Source organism: Suricata suricatta, chromosome 8, assembly GCF_006229205.1.
Source record: "Suricata suricatta isolate VVHF042 chromosome 8, meerkat_22Aug2017_6uvM2_HiC, whole genome shotgun sequence".
Classification (NCBI taxonomy): domain Eukaryota; kingdom Metazoa; phylum Chordata; class Mammalia; order Carnivora; family Herpestidae; genus Suricata; species Suricata suricatta.
The window spans coordinates 68,371,885-68,387,298 of record NC_043707.1 but is presented as its reverse complement, the minus strand read 5'-3'; the positions used below and the strand labels follow the sequence as shown (position 1 = coordinate 68,387,298).

The 15,414-nt window shown below is 45.0% G+C and overlaps 1 protein-coding gene across 1 annotated transcript in view; it reads left to right on the top strand.

The window, feature by feature from the left end:
- Window positions 1-3,537: 3,537 nt before the first annotated feature.
- Window positions 3,538-15,414, top strand: part of LRRC8D (leucine rich repeat containing 8 VRAC subunit D) — a 94,622-nt gene continuing 82,745 nt past the window's right edge. Inside the window, exon 1 of the mRNA XM_029949142.1 lies at window positions 3,538-3,900. The gene's annotated coding sequence lies outside the window, so the exon portion shown is untranslated. The remainder of the gene's footprint in view (window positions 3,901-15,414) is intronic.

Sequence of the window (15,414 nt, the reverse complement as noted above, 5' to 3'; positions counted from 1 at the left end):
ATCTTGCAGACAAAATAGTAAAAACTGGTGTGTGTACCCCTTTACTACATTTTTGCCGTGGGAAATGGCTCCTTGAAAATGGCTAATAACCCTCTGTGGGTAGATGCCAGTCAGGCCAGCCAGTTGGCTCCGAGGACGTCTTCCTTGAAAGCCATGGCCCAGGTTCTGCAAAGGCTGGGAGGTACGGGTCAGTGCCAGAGACCTCCTTGACCAAAGAGCCTGTTGCATGTGCCACCCTGGAACTGCAAAGAGACAGGGACACTAACTGAAGGCTGCAGGTACAGAGAGACAATCTCTTAGGTAACCAGATAGCTTGTCAGGTTTCTTTTTCTTGTTTGCAAAATCCAGCCGTAATAATGACCAAGAATCCTCATACAAAGAAATCTGTGGCAAACATTTTTAACCACTAAAGTAAGGTCTTTGTCTTTCGTTTTTTTTACAATGAAGAAAGATAAACAGCATCATTTAAGATATGAGTTTATCATCTCCACCTTCACACCTCTTAGTCCTCAGTGAAGCTCTCTCTTGTCACTTAATTTGGAGCCTCCAGAATGGCTTTCACAATGTTGCCATCTTCATCCATGGACTGTCATACTTAGGGAATAGAGACTCTCTAAATGAACTTCCAATATTCTTCCAAAATCAGTTTTATCTCTTGTGGCATGATTTGTACCTATCGGGGAGCATATTTTTTCTCTTCTTAAGAGGTTGTGGTTTTGCTTAATATTTATTTATTTATTTATTTTACTCAATAGGTGTAAGGTAGAAACAAACACAGAAGGTGCAGGAGAAAAGCTGAACAGTGGGAAAGTATGATATGATACTTAGACCTCTGGCTCCTTGGAAGCCTGTGTGGGCCTGATGCAGTCATACGAGTGTTGTATGTATTATCCCAACTGTAAACTTTGAAGTCCGTGCAGGTTACTTTAAGCCTGTTTCCTTTGGATTTGCTTAAGAATTTGCTTTCTCTTCAGAGGGTTTCCTTCTAGGCTCTTGGAGTCCTAATGAGTAACAGAAATGAAGGCAGGGATACCAAAATGTATTTTATTTAATTATTATTATTTAAAGTTATTTAATTTTATGTTATCTTTTTTTTTAACAACTGTTTATTTTTGAGAGAGAGTATACATGTATGTAAGTAGGAGAGGGACAGAGAGAGGAGACAAGATCTGAAGCAGGCTCTGCACTGAAAGCAGAGACACCGACATGGGGCTTGAACTCATGAACCCTGAGAGCATGATCTCGGTCAAAGTCATGCTTAACCAATGGTGCCACCCCTGAGCCACCCAGGCACCCCCCAATATGTATTTTAAAGTAGAATTGTGTCCTCAAAAACGTGGTAATATTGACAGGGTTGGTTTTTTTTTTTTAATGAGAGAGAAGTGAGAACAGTGTTGAGCTCTGTGCCTTCCTTTCTCTTGCCTTCCCACCTTATACTTTATGGGGGAAATATGGCAGTGCTTTGGGGAAAAGCATGAGGTCTGAAAAGAGATGAAGAATTGACAAGTCTAGGGAGGAAAAGGACTGGGAGAAGGTAAAAGGTAGCTGCCAGGGCACAGCGGGACCCTAAAATGAGGGATGCTGAGCCCCCTCAGAAATTTCCAGTGACAAGCCCTCATGAGACTGGGCATGCCTGCAGGATGGGGATGTATCTCTGCCCCCACCCAGCCCCTGCTGCCCCTTTCCACCTGCCCTTGCTGGTCACCTGGACACGCTACTACTCCAGTGTGCCCCTTAGTAAGCGGGCGGGCAAGGGCAAGTGAGATGCAGTTCATCTGGAGACAGGATAAGCTTTCTCCCTCAGTCTCTGCCAGCGTCTGCGGTCTTGCCATTGCCAAGGTTCTTAATCGCCTTTCTATATGTGCTCTATTTCTTGGCGGCAGGAGGGGAATAGCGTGCTCCATACAGGTGAGTATGAGCTAGGCGCTGAAGCAGAGAGAAATAGAAAAGGAGAGAATTTCAATAGTCTCACTCAAAGCTGAGGTCATGTGTATGTTGTTTTCTTTTATTTTCCCTCTTTAAAAAAAAATCCCAGTGAGAAAAAAAGACTTCAGGGAACAAATATTAGTCAGCTGATTAGGTTCTGAACTTGCACAGACTTTGGACCTTGGCATAAAAATGGCTATCCTAGAACCTTTTGAACTTTTGCCATTGAGTAATTCTCTGAAATGGCTGAAAGAGCCAGTCGAAGGCACTGGGAAGGGGCACTATGTCTTCTGCTCGGCCAATAAAGGTACATATTATTGAGGTGGGTAAGGACCATAGGGAGTCGAACAGGGTTATAGCATGTAAATTGCAGAATCATTAAGAGATAAAGAAATGGATCACAGATGGTCACTGGGCTTGATTTATTTTCCCCCCAGAATTCACTATTGTTTTGAGAATTAGCAGAGAGTAGAGGAAATGGCCCAGATTTTATGCTTAGGAAAGACCTGTTATTCAACTCTCCACTTGACCACTCTCTAGCTAAGACATCAGGACAGTTACTTAACTTCTCTGACCCTATTTCCTCAGTTGGGAATAGGAGAATAGGACATTCATAGATCTGTTGGGAAATATTGAAACTAGGAGTGGATTAGAATAAGATGCTGCCTAGCATAGAGTAGGAACTTAATGTCCATCAATTTCTACTTCAGTCAAAATTTGGCTTTTTATATAGAATAGTCCTACTCTCCGTGTTGTTTTGAAACATGAATAACTTTTATTTAAGCCATCAGCTTGTGATAAAAGGAGCTGTTTAAGCAAGACAGTCCTGTAAGTACCTTGTAACCTGAGAGATTTGTGTGCAAGGACAGAAAGGGTACAGATGAAGCCATCCATCCACATCTGGAAATCCAGAACCCCGGGACTAAATACACATACATGTATATGGCAGATTCTTAAACCATCCGTTTATTAATTTTTAAACATTACCCTGAAGTTCACCGAAGTCAGAGGGTAGCACCATGACCCCAAACTCAGAATTTTGGAACTGCTCTGTGATTTCATAAGCACAAAGAAGTCCTTAATTGTTCTGTGAAAGAATGCACTATTCCATTATCTTCTGTGTGGAATTGGTGTCTGTAATGTTAGGGGGCTGTGAGCTTGAGGTCAGTGCTCTTAGAGACCGTAGGACCATGGAACACTCTCCCCGCCCCCCTCCACTCCAAGTTCGCCGGCAGCTGTGTGCATGCTCTCTTGACTCAGCCAGGCGCAAGACAAGTAATTTCCCATCCTCGGGCTCTTTCAGTTGCCGAGCTGGAGTGGATGTACTGGGATGTGGCTATTCACTTTAAAATTTTGCATAAATCCAGCCTCCACTCCCTTGGAAAGGCTGGGTCCCTCCCGGCTTTACACCTTCCCGAAGCGATTTTGTTGCACGGGCGGGGGCGGGGAAGAGAGGAAAGGAGCAAAACGGAGGCCGACTACACGCGGCACTGCGCTCTGCGCTCCGGAGGAAGCGTGCAGTCCATTGACTCGGTACTTGTGGGGAGGGGAGCACCGAGGCTGGGGCTGGAAACGGAAGGGCTGCGAGCGCTCCGGCTGCGGCTGCGAGGCCTCCGGCAGGGGGAGGCCCGGGCCTCGGGGAGCCACCTCGCCAGCAGCCGGGGTGGCGGGTCGGAGCGCAGCGCCCGGAGCGCCCGTGGCGAGGCGGGCGGGGGCGGCGGGAGTTATGCAACCCGCAGCCCCCCTGTGTCCTCCCTCCCGCGGGTCCGCGCCCCTCCCTCCACTCTGCCAACACTCTCTCCTCCGTGTTTTCAAACAGGAAGTGCACGGCTGTCTGTAACGTGCCGCCGGGTCCCAGGATGGAGGAGTGAAGTCTCTGTCGCCGCCGGTGCCAGCCTGCGGAGCCCGCCCCTCCCCCCGGAAGCCGAGTCCCCGGAGAGCGCCCTGAGGGAGCAGGGTGGCCGCCTGGTCCAGGTGCGTGGGGCCAGGTCGGGGAGCCCGCGGGCCGGGCGCGGGGCTGTCACTGGCCGCCGCCCCTGAGTGCCGCCGAGCCAGTTCCCCGGCTCCCGCCGCAGCCTCACTCGCGTGCCGCGGTAGCCGGGTCGCGCCCCCCTCCCCGCCTTCGCCCCCAGGGGTCCCTGCGGAACTGTGGCCGTGCCGCCCGAGGCGTGTCGGTCCCCCGGGAGGGCGGGCGGGCTTGGGGCTGCCTGCCGCCCGCGGGACCTGCCCGGGCTTCCTGAGCCTGGGCGGGCGCTTTCCAGCCTGGTGTGCCTGTGCCCGGGAGGTTTCCCGGAGTCCCCGGCTGCCCGCGCCGCTGCCTGAAGCGGGGCGCTTTGTTGCTCCCTCGCTGACCTCGGGGTTCCCAGGAGAAGGCTCTGGGGGGCTGGGATGTTACTAAGAGGAGTGGGTGGGAAGTGGGGACCTGGGAGGAGAGAGGGCGAGCGGTGGGACAAGTGTAAGGTGGAAAGGGAAGCTAGACTCGAGAACCCACCTCCTCTGCGGAGCCTTGCTCTGTGTTGGGTTTTTTGTTTGTTTGTTTGTTTGTTTGTTTTGTTTGGGGGGGGGCGAGGAGGCAGGCCTTCAGAACGGAGGGAATTAGTGATGCAGACATGCACTGGAAAGGTCAGCGACCAGGAATGAGGGACAGCTACTTCTGAGGTGTTTAGTCTGGTGTCTGGCTTGTTCACTCCAGTTGTGGTTTCTTAGCCTGGCTCCCCGGCTCAGACAGAAGGTACTATTAAAGGTACGAGCCAGACATCTTTATTCATTATATTCCATTTTCCATCAGAGGAAAATGGAGAGTGACTTTTCTCACACTCACCCAGTAGTTTCATAATTTCACATCCATATCTTGCTCCATCAGAGCTTCCCAGGCGGAGAGCAAACTGCTAGAGGAGAGGTTGGTTTCATGCACAGGCTTGGTGCTTCTTCATTTCCCTGGCAGCTCCGGTCTCTGCAGACTAAGTCAAATTGACTTCTCCGCTAATGAAAGCCTGGCCTTGTTTCCCCACCTATATTTATCCACCTGGTGAAACTCCAATCTGGTGGAAAACCACTAAGGGAGGTTGGAGCGTGGAAAAGAATCCGTTCGATGGTACCATTGGCCTCCAGCGCAGTGTTTGATCCGTGTTAAAGACGGTAGCATCTTCTTACCCTCGTGTGTCGGAGGAAGGGATGTGAACACGGGACTAGAGGGGAGGAAGGCCAAGTAGGGTCTCTTTCTGCAGTCCCTTGGGTGGGAGCAGAATCCTACCACCATGTGCACGTCTTAGCTCCGTCACCTTATAGGGCAGCTAAGCATCCTCAGGAAGCAGTGTTTGTTGTAGATTTAAATTCGTGATGTCATATGTGGGCTCTGCTATTCTAATTTGTGCTTTCTGTAATAAAATATATTCCCCTACATGACTGATTTGGCTTTGAAAGGAAAATCTTTTGTAGTCAAGTAGCCTGGGAAATAGGCACGACCCTCTCTCTCCCTCTTCCCCCCCCCCCCATCATCAGTGATTTGAATTCTGTGATCCTGTTATTCTAATAGTCCTTCAGAACTTTAATCTCCCTAAGAAAACAGCTGCTTTGAGTGTTGTGATAATATCAGTAATTGGCATAATTGTGTTAGCAGTAAATAACCAAGGTACCCTGTAAGAACTGAGCAATTAATTTCATCTTTTTCTAGATAGATGGACGTGGATGTCTTAAATTTGAATTTCATTGTGATATGTCTGTGTTTAGGTCTCTTTGCCAGATACATGACATGATTAAAACAAGTCAGTGAGAGGGACTCTTGGAAAACCTGTACAACCATAGGGTTTTGTCTGTTTATTTTTTTCATTTATTTTTTTTTTATTTGTGTCTCTCTTTTGTACCCAAGTGTACTCCTTCCTCTCCAGTTCATTAATTTATTTGAAGAATGTCTTCAGCTTCAGGTGCTCTGCTTTGAGATAAAATAGAACAGCCTTTGTACACTCCAAACCCGTACCCTAGTTAAAAACAGGATTTGCTCTCACCCTAAGAAAACTTCATAATAATTAAATAATAACCCAGGAATAATGATAATTGATCTTAAGAGCTCTTCATTTTCTGTTTTTACAGAGCGCATTTTCTAGATCGCATTTATAATTTATTACACCCATTCATAGTCTGGTAAAACAGGGCTTATTTGCTTCGTTTTCCGGAGGGAGGAAACTGAGGCTGCTGAAATGAGACTTGTCAGGGGTCCTACTAGTAAATGGAGATGCTAGGACTTCAGCACGTCTTTTGGTTAATAGTCCTTGGCTCTTCTGTAGTCTGGGAAGTTGCTGCCTGGGGGAGGGATGGCAATGCTGATTCAGGGCATGTTTCTCTATTCCCAGCAGGCTGGTAAAGCCTGACTCCAGACTAGCCTTACCTACATCTTCAGATCTTTTCCCAAACCCTCCACACGGAGCTGATGGGTTTTTTTGTTTTGGTTTGGTTTTTTCCCCATGTCTGAAATTTACACTTCCTCTGTGTTAGTGACTGGATTTAGCTGTGCTTGATCACTCTGATCTGCTTCCTGCTGCCAAAATCCTAATAGCATATTTTGATTTACAGATATTTTATGTCAAGTCTTAGTGAACAGTGGCTTCTTGAAGGGCCAGATTGTAATATTGTAGCTATTTATTTATTTATTTATTTTTACATTGATTTATTTTTTAGAGACAGAGCATGAACAGGGGAGGGACAGAGAGAGAGGGAGACACAGAATCCAAAGCAGGCTCCAGGTTGAGCTAGTGGTCAGCACAGAGCCCGATATGGGACTCGAACCCACTAACTGTGAGATTGTGACCTGAGCCGAAGTCGGACGCTCAACCGACTGAGCCACCCAAGTGCCCCATATTGTAGCTTTTTAGAACAGAAGAATATCACTTCTGGCTTAACCCTAGAACACTTTGTGTCTCAGAAAAGAAGTAATAAATTATAAAATGATGTGTGTGACTCTCTCTACAGCCCACTACCGTACATAACATACCACCACCATACACACCACACACCACACACACACCATACACCTGTAACTCCCCCACCCCAGTTCAGGATACCCACAGTAAAGGTCATATTACAGGGGTGACTGCCTGGCTCAGTCAGTAGAGTGTGATTTGGGGGCTGTGAGTGGAAGCCCTATGTTGAACATAGAGATTATTAAAAAAGAAAGAAAAGGTCATATTACGGGACAACATAAGCAAATTCATGTGTTCTTTAACTTCTATATTATTTTTGTAGTATTCTCCAGATGGAAATAAGTTTCTTTTTTCTTATCTTTGTGATGCTTAAAGTTAAGGTTCTCTTTAGCTAATATTTTATGTGGCATTAAAATGGACATAAGTTAAAATTGAGAGTACATTTTCACGGGGAAATGCTGCATACAATATTTATTTTTGTCTTCAATGGAGTGTCTGTTGTGATCTGTAACTTCTGCTCCTTAGAATTGTGTCAGAGTATCCGGAGAAGGGGAGAAGGTAGGAGAGGAAAGAGATAAAGTAGTCAGTGGGGCTTCTTTTATAAGTGAGTAGTGAAATCTGTATATTTTCTTAATATACAAAAGGTACTGCCATTTCTGTCTGTCTGGGACAGTTCCAGTGGCTTGTGAATGGGAATGAAAGCATACTGGCTTTGATGTTAAATGCCAAGGAAAAGTTTATGACTGAGAGAGGGCTCGCATAGAGATGATTGTGTTAGGACTTTCATTTTTTCAAAACCCTCTGGTTTTTTTCATGTCCGTTATAAAGTAAAAATTGCCTCCTGTTGGAAACTGGAAACTCTAAAGCAGTGGTTCTCAACCTTTACACGAATCGGGAAGCTTTTACTAATACTTAAAGATTTCAAAGATTTTTTATTTGCTTAGAGTTGTACTTCTTATTTCTGATGATTGCTAATATTGAGTGACACAGGTACCATATAATATCACTCAACTGAATATATATTGGAAATAATGCCCATAACATTGTCGTGTGCTTATAAAGTAGGAGTATATATCTGTGTGAGGCATGAGGTCAGGGCAACAAAATCTGCCAGCACCTTGCAGTCAATGGGCTGAGAAATCAGGACCAAAATAAAACAACGTCTCCAGGCCGGAGATGGTGGAGTGGTGATTTCAATGTACAGTCCGTTAGCCATCAGATTATCAGGATTCCCAGCTGGAGATGTTCCTCTTTGTTGTACGTTAAGATGATGTGTAAAGTTCTGATTTTGAATCTGATTTTACTTCCAGGTTAACTGTTTTCATGGTCGGCTTTGAGGTCTTAGAATTACTCAGTCATGGGTAACTATTTCTTGCAAGAGCATTTTCCCTACGTCACTCCTGTGACTATCCCTTCCTCACGTTGATAGAGTCAGGACTGTGACACCAGTTGCATAATCGCCACTGGGTTAAGTACCACCAGCCAGCAGTCTTATTTTCATTTCCCAGAAGCTAAAAGAAGCTTCCTTCCAACCTTCACCTTTTCAGTTTTTGATAAGTATGTGGAAAGAGATAGTATTTATCCCTATTTTGTGGTGGAAAACATGGACACATAAGTTCCTATTGAATCGGTCTCTTTGGGTTCCATGCCTGTTTCTGTGGCTTTCATATTCTGCTGAAGCCAGGATAGGCCAAGCACCAAAACTCAAGTTTTTTTTTTTTCTGATTTAGGAAAAAAAAAAATCACTTCCTACTTAATGAACACATCGTGTGTGCTAGACCCTTTACATGGACTGTCTCTAAGCCTCCTGGTGTTGTGTGTGGTGGGTAATCTCCTCATTTCATAGGTGAGGAAACTGAGGCAGGCAGAAATTATAACTTGCCCAATTCACAGAAACTAGCAGAGGCCTGGACTGGGATCCCAATTTCTGATTGCCCATGCTAAAACTGTCACTTCTTTCTTTACATCTGCTCTTTTCTGTCCTTGACCTCGCTTGTGAAGAGAAATAATCACGCTTCGTTTAGTCATACCTTTAACTTTGCCCTTTCAGCAGGGGTTAAGTTACAGCCACAGAGCATATCTAAGCACTAGGAAATAGGGACATGGAAGAAGAGTTAAGGATTTTATAAATATTGTTGGCTTTCGTGCAGTATGTATGCATTTTTTCCCTAAAAAGCCTGGGTGTGTTGACTCGGTTGGTGAGTGTCTTGAGGCAGTATTGCCCGCAGGCAGCCAGCTGGGTGTTAGGCTGCAAGCCTACTGGTTGTCCTGGGAACCCTGCGGTTTGTTGGCAGGTTTATAGCCTCCCTGATACTGCATGATGGTTTCCACTTTTATTCACAAGTTTCCTGGTGGTGGCTAATCTGATAGATGTCATTTGTAGCTCATGGTTTAATTTTGCCTTTTTATGATTACAAGTGAGGTTGAAGATCCCTTCATTTTTCTTAACTTGATTTCCCTTTTCTGTGAATCGGGTCTCTTGCCCTTTTCTGGAAAGAAGTTCTTTGAAAGAATTCTTGTTGAGTTCCTGTATATTCTAGAAACGGATCCCTTCTTTGCCTTAGGTATTGTGAACACTTTCTCCCAGTATGTCACTTGCTTGGTAACTGTGAAGGGTGGCTTTCATGAACGACAACAAAAATTTTTAATTTTACTATAAGTGAACCCATTCATTGATAGTATTGTTGTGGCCTGTGATTGAGTCATTTTGGGACTCCTTTCTTGTTCTAGGATTATATCATGGTTTAGTCTCTCCTTACTTTATTAGTTTTATAGGCTTACTCTTGAGTTTTTAAACGATTTGGAATTTAAGATACGAGGTAGAAACCCTTTATTTATTTATTTAGAGAATGAGAGAGAATGCAAGCAGGGAAGGGGCAGAGGGAGAAGAGATTCTTAAGCCCAGCAGAGAGCCCAACACAGAGCTCCGTCTCACGACCGTGGGATCATGCGTGACCTGAGCCGAAATCAAGTCGGACACTGAACCAACTGAGTCACTCCAGCATGCCCATCTTATTTATTAAAAATTGATCATGTTGTGAGTCAGTTTGACCAGCACTATTTCCTAAATAATCTCCTCTTTCTCTGCAGTTGGTGCTGCCTCTAGCATATAAGTGTATGTTGATAGAGATCTCTTTGAGAGATCTCTCATTTGTTTCGGTTGCTTATTTGTGTCCTCCTGGGTCACTGATACACTTTTAAAATTATTATGGCTTTGAAATATGTCTTATCTTGATACATGTACCTTTATGTAGCTTCATTTTATGTAGCAAGATTGATATAAATTTAAAAGTTCAAAAATAGCAGCACCTGGGTGGCTCAGTTGGTTAAGCATCTGAGAGTTGATTTCAGCTGAGGTCATGATCTCATGGTTCGTGGGATCACGCCCTGCTTTGAGCTCTGCACTGACAGCACAGAGCCTGCTTGGGATTCCTCTCTCCCTCTCTCTCTGCCCCTCCGCTGCTCACATGCATGCTCACTCTCGCGTGCTTACACTCCCAAATAAATAAACATTAAAAAAAAAAAACTTTAAAAATACATTATTTTAGGTAGATTTCCTGCTATTATTTCCATGTGTGTTAACTCTACACCTGCAGACATCTTCTAGAAATGTGTTTACTTCACTGGGAACATTGGTTAGTCACATAATTTAACTTCCCTTCCATTACATTTCTTTCTTAGTTTTATTTTTTTAGCAGTATGGCTCCCTTTCACACTTGGTCATCTGTGTAGGGTAGAAGGTGTCTCACTCCAGAGGCTTCTCTTTCCTCTTTAGTGCTCTGCGTTACTTATAGAGCTGGGAGGGGCATTCCTGGTATGGCTTTCGAATGAATGTTTGATGAGGTGATGCTGTCATACATGCTGAATACTCGTGAAAACCTGTTCATCATAGATGTCTATTTATTATTGGGAAAACATTGCCAGTGTTGGCTTCATTTCCCCCCAAGTTTACTTTGGTCCACTCTCTTCTCAGCTCTCTTGGTCTCCTCTCTCTTCCAGGCTCTAATACATGTCACCCTGAATGCTGGATCACTTGATTTGATAAATGAGCATTTGCATGCCTATGCAGAATACAGTGTCCTTTTTCCTTAGCTGATGGAATGGCAGAGAACCATGTACATAACATCGCTTGTGTTATTATAAGTAAATCTGAAATTAACTGTCAGGGACAAATTTTGGTCTCAAAATAGATAACTGCTTAACGTTGTTGTTTGGGCCAAAGATAGTCTTCTTGGCCGTCAGGTCCAGCATTATATGGATGTTAGGATATATTTTATTTTTCTTTTGTTTGGAGTTCTTTAGGTGCTTGGTGGTTATAGGGTAGGGTTGCTGTCTAACTACTGAAATAAACTAAGCTTGCACCAAGTCCAAATAATTGTAATGTGGAATGTTCTAGAGTCTCAAACCTGCTTAGACAGATAAGACCATGCCCTTGGGCTGTTGGAGCTGTTCTCCCAGTGTGCTTTAAACAGGATTCATTAGGTATTCACCTAAGTTTGATTATAACATCCCCAGCTACTGACCTGACTGAACTTACGTACTCAGGAGAGGCCTTCATCGGTGCTGACATTTTCCATTTCTCATTCAGGTTCCTTTATGCTCACCTCACCAGCTGTCAGATCCACCTGTCTTACCAACCTACTCTCTTATTCAATTAATCTAATATAACTGACAGCAAAGCTACCTCATCCATTCAACAGACGTTTGCTGAGCTCCAAACTACTAGCTCTTAGTCCCCTTCTCTCTCTTCCTCCTACCTGCTGGGTACCAGTCATTGTGCTAAGTTCTGAAGATACAGTGTGACTATGACGTAGTGCCTGACCTCAGAAGACAGACACATAAATCATTAACTGGAACTTAGAAAGTGAGGCACTTCACCGCAGTACATTGTGGTAAATAATAATAGAGAATGGGCACAAAGGAGGTGGTGGTTTGTTCTTTCTTGTTTGTGAGGAAAGAATTCCTGAAGGAGGTGATTTTGGTGCTGATTATTAGAGCGACAGGATTCTTTCCCAGGCTGGAGAGGAGGGAGAAATGGAAGAAATGGTCCATGTTCAGAGCCCCAAAGAGCTCAGTGTGCAAAGAACATAGAATAGGAGTGACCGGAGCAGAGAGGTCGCGGTGCAGGGGAGAAGGGGCCGGAAGTGCCTCTGGGCCTAGATATGTGATCCAGTCATGTCTAAGGCCACACGTGCTATTTCAGGTGGTGGGGTTTTTTCCTCCCCAGTGACGAAATAAAGGCTTAAGTCACGGTCTTAAGGTACATGAAAAGGAAGCAAGGAGAAGTCCAGCGACTATTGAAACAACCCAGGAATTTTTTAACAACCCAGAAGTAGTGAGGACCGAAATTACGGTGACCACAGCGGGAACGGAAAGGAGAGGAGGGTTTGAAACCCATTTTAGGAGAGAGAATTGGTTCCTGATTGAATGGAAAGTGGGAGGGGAGAGCAAAGAAAGATGGCTCCTGGCGTTTCTGGTTGGGAAGATTCACTGACGGTGTCATTAGTCAGGATGGAAAATATGAGAGGAGTCAACTTGGAGAGAGAGTAGTGAGTTCCGTTTGGAGTCAACTTGGGATGCCCCTGGGCCATTCAGTTCATCTTGAGAGGCCTTGCCCCCAGAGAGAAGTCACAGCCAGAGATGTGTTTCAGGGAGTGACTGAACTGGTGATTGTAGCTGTGAATGTAGCTGAGACCACTCAAGGATGGCCCAGTGACCAAAGACCAAGAAGAAAGAAACAAGAAGGAGAGAATAAAAGAACATAGGAAAAGGCACAAACAAAACCAATGGGAAGATTGAGCATTTTGTTTCCATATATTGTCATACAGTCCTTTCAACAGAGCCCCCTGAAATCATTAATGTTATCGGCTTTTATTTTATTTTATTTTGTTAAAAAAATTATTTTTAACGTTTATTTTGGAGAGAGAGAGCGACACGCAATGAGAGCAGGGGAGGGGCAGAGAGAAATGGAGACTCAGAATGCAAAGCAGGCTCCAAGCTCTGAGCTGTCAGCATAGAACCTGATGCGGGGCTTGAACTCAGCCACCCACGTGTCCCCGCTATTGGCTGTTAGAGATAAGGTCTCTGAAGCTCGGGTAAGGAACTGGCCAGAGCACCCAGGTAGTAAATAGGGAAAAGCTCTCAGGTCTGTCGGAGGCCACGGGACGGTCTGGTAGAGCAAAGATTGAAAGTGGGAGCCTGGATTTGGTAATGAGAGAATATAGTTGGTATTCAGTAGTCAGAAGAGTTTTTAAGTCAAGGTCGAGGAAGGAGTAGGAATGGAGAAGGGAGGCACCAGTGGGAATGCCTGTGTGTATATATTTGTCCACGAAGGAATATTTTTTGGGTGTAATTATTTCTAGAGCTAGTATTTTATTTGAGAATAGTGGAGAGAGAGTGACCAAAAGTAGGAGAGAGAATATCTGATGGAGTAAGGCTCCAGAAAAGATATGATCTGGAGTGTAAGCACGATCAAAGGAAGTGTCGCGAGACGGGACAGGGACAGTCATTCCTTTGGGACAGGAGAGGGTGAGAAGATACATATGACTGTGGGACCACCTGGGTGACTCAGTCAGTTAAGTGTCCGACTCTTGATTTCAGCTCAGGTCATGATCTCCCAGTTCATGAGATCAAGCCCCGCATCGGATTGAGGGTACTGTTAGCATGGAGGCTGCTTGGGATTCTCTTTCTCTCTCTCTCTCTCTCTCAAAAATAAATGAACATAAAAAGAAGACACATGTGACTGTAGATGACTGCAAGTGGAAGAGGAGGAAGTTGAGAAAGTTTTTTCCTGATGCCCTGGGTTTCCTCACTAAAATAGGAGCCAGTGAAATCTGGGAGTAAGGGGGCCTGGGGAAGACAGCTGAGAGTTGGTAACAGTAAACTTGGAGAAAGGAGCTCACTGCTGTAGAATGAGTAAGTATATCAGTTGGGGTTTTGTCAGCTAGCATTAGGTGCCGATGGTGGGGTTTTCTTCTGGTTGATAGAGTAAGATGAATATCAGGAATGACCTTTTAAAATAAAACCCAGAGCTTTTTCTGAAACAGGTTTAGAGGTGATTTCAGGACACCTAAGGATGCGGGGGAAGGAAGGGAAGCACAAAAGGAGCGAAGAGATTGACCATTAATTAGGAAAGTTCGAGTTCTGGTCTGAGTTCTCCCATTAACAGGGGACCTCCTTGGGGAAGTCCACTAATCTCACTGAGTCTCACTGTCCTCACCTTTCTGGGGTGACGGTTAATGTCGCCTTGCATCTCCTGTGGGTCCCAGAACATCTGCATGTTCTGTTCATTATTAGACAAAAATGAGTGGTTAGAAGAGTAAGAGAAGCTAGATTCCTGTCATTTATCAGTCAGGAGTCCCTCTGATAGCGACTCTCTCCAGTGCCTTCTGGGAGTTGACAGCATGAGGCCAGGCCAGCTGTCGGATGTGCATGCCCAGGGTCCACTGCGAGACAGGGCAGCTGCACGGGGCTGTGAGTGGCCCAGGGTGATGGCAGGGTGGGTTTGCTGTGTGTGTGCAGTGGCTCCCCACCTCACAGGGCCTTTCGTAAAGGCGGTGGCAGGTCTTTGCATTCGCCATCCGTGGTGTTTCTCTTATATGATTGCATTTTGTTTTCACTGGGTGTATTTCTCCCTCCTCATCAAAAAGGTAGCATTGTGAAAGAGAATTCAGCAGTCGTGGAAGGGTGAGCATTATTTCCAGCATCTTGACGCAAAAGGCCGTTCTCCTTCCCATCTCCTTCCCTACAGCTTGATTTTTTTTTTTTTTTTTTTGCTAGTAGAGAAATCAGAAACAGTTGGAAGCATTTCATCACTCAAGGCTCAGTTGGATGTGTTCTTCCCCTGGATGGTTTACTTTTCAAAGCTGCTTAAACCGTCTCCGATTCCTGTTAAGAACAGGGATGACAGGGCGCCTGGCTGGCTCATTCAGGAAAGCATGTGACTCTTGATATTGGGGTTGTAAGTTCAAGCTCCACATTGGGTCGTAGAGATTACTTAAAAATAAAATCTTAAAATAAACAAACAGGGATAATATCTTAAAGCCCTAGAGTTCTAGCTTGCATTAAAAAGTGAATCCAGATTGGGGTATCTGGGTGGCTCAGTCCGTTGAGCATCCTACTTCACATCAGGTCATGATCTCTTGGCTCATGAGTTCAAGCCCTATGTTGGGCTGTGTGCTGACAGCTCAGAGCCTGGAGCCTGCTTTGGATTCCGTGTCTCCCTCTTTTTCTGCCCCTGCCCTGCTCACATGCATGTGCTTACTTGTGCTTTCTCTCTCAAAAATAAATAAGCATTAACAATTTTTTTTTTAAAGTTAAAAAAAAAGTGAATCCAGATTGAGGTACCTGGGTGGCTCAGTCAGTTGAGCATCCGACTTCAGCTCAGGTCATGATCTTATGGTTTGTGAGTTCGAGCCCCACATCAGGCTCTGTGCTGAGGCTCAGAGCCTGGAGCCTTCTCTGGATTCTGTGTGTCTCCCTCTCTCTTTCTGCCCCTCCCCTGCTTGCTCTCTCTCTCTTTCTCTCTCTCAAAAATGAATAAGCATTAAAATTTTTTTAAAAAGAAAGTGAT